Consider the following 282-nt stretch of genomic DNA (forward strand, 5'->3'; position numbering starts at 1 on the left):
CACCTCACTGAGGACTAGGAGCATAGGCTTTCCAAGCAGAGGGAAGACCTGCGGGAGGGCAAGGCCAGGTGCCGGCGCCTGGAGGCTCAGCGGGCTGAGATGGTCAGCCAGTTCCAGGCCATGATGCAGTCCCACTGGAACGAGGCCCACCGGCTCTTCGCCACCAGCGGCTCTTCCCTCCAGCCTTTGCCCAAAGCCCCCCACCAGGAGGCCGAAACAGACCCCAAGTGGGAATTTCTCCCCCCCCAAAAAAAAGACCCTGAAGGGGGAGACTCCCTGCAG

The sequence above is a fragment of the Thamnophis elegans genome, chromosome 13, assembly GCF_009769535.1.
Source record: "Thamnophis elegans isolate rThaEle1 chromosome 13, rThaEle1.pri, whole genome shotgun sequence".
Classification (NCBI taxonomy): domain Eukaryota; kingdom Metazoa; phylum Chordata; class Lepidosauria; order Squamata; family Colubridae; genus Thamnophis; species Thamnophis elegans.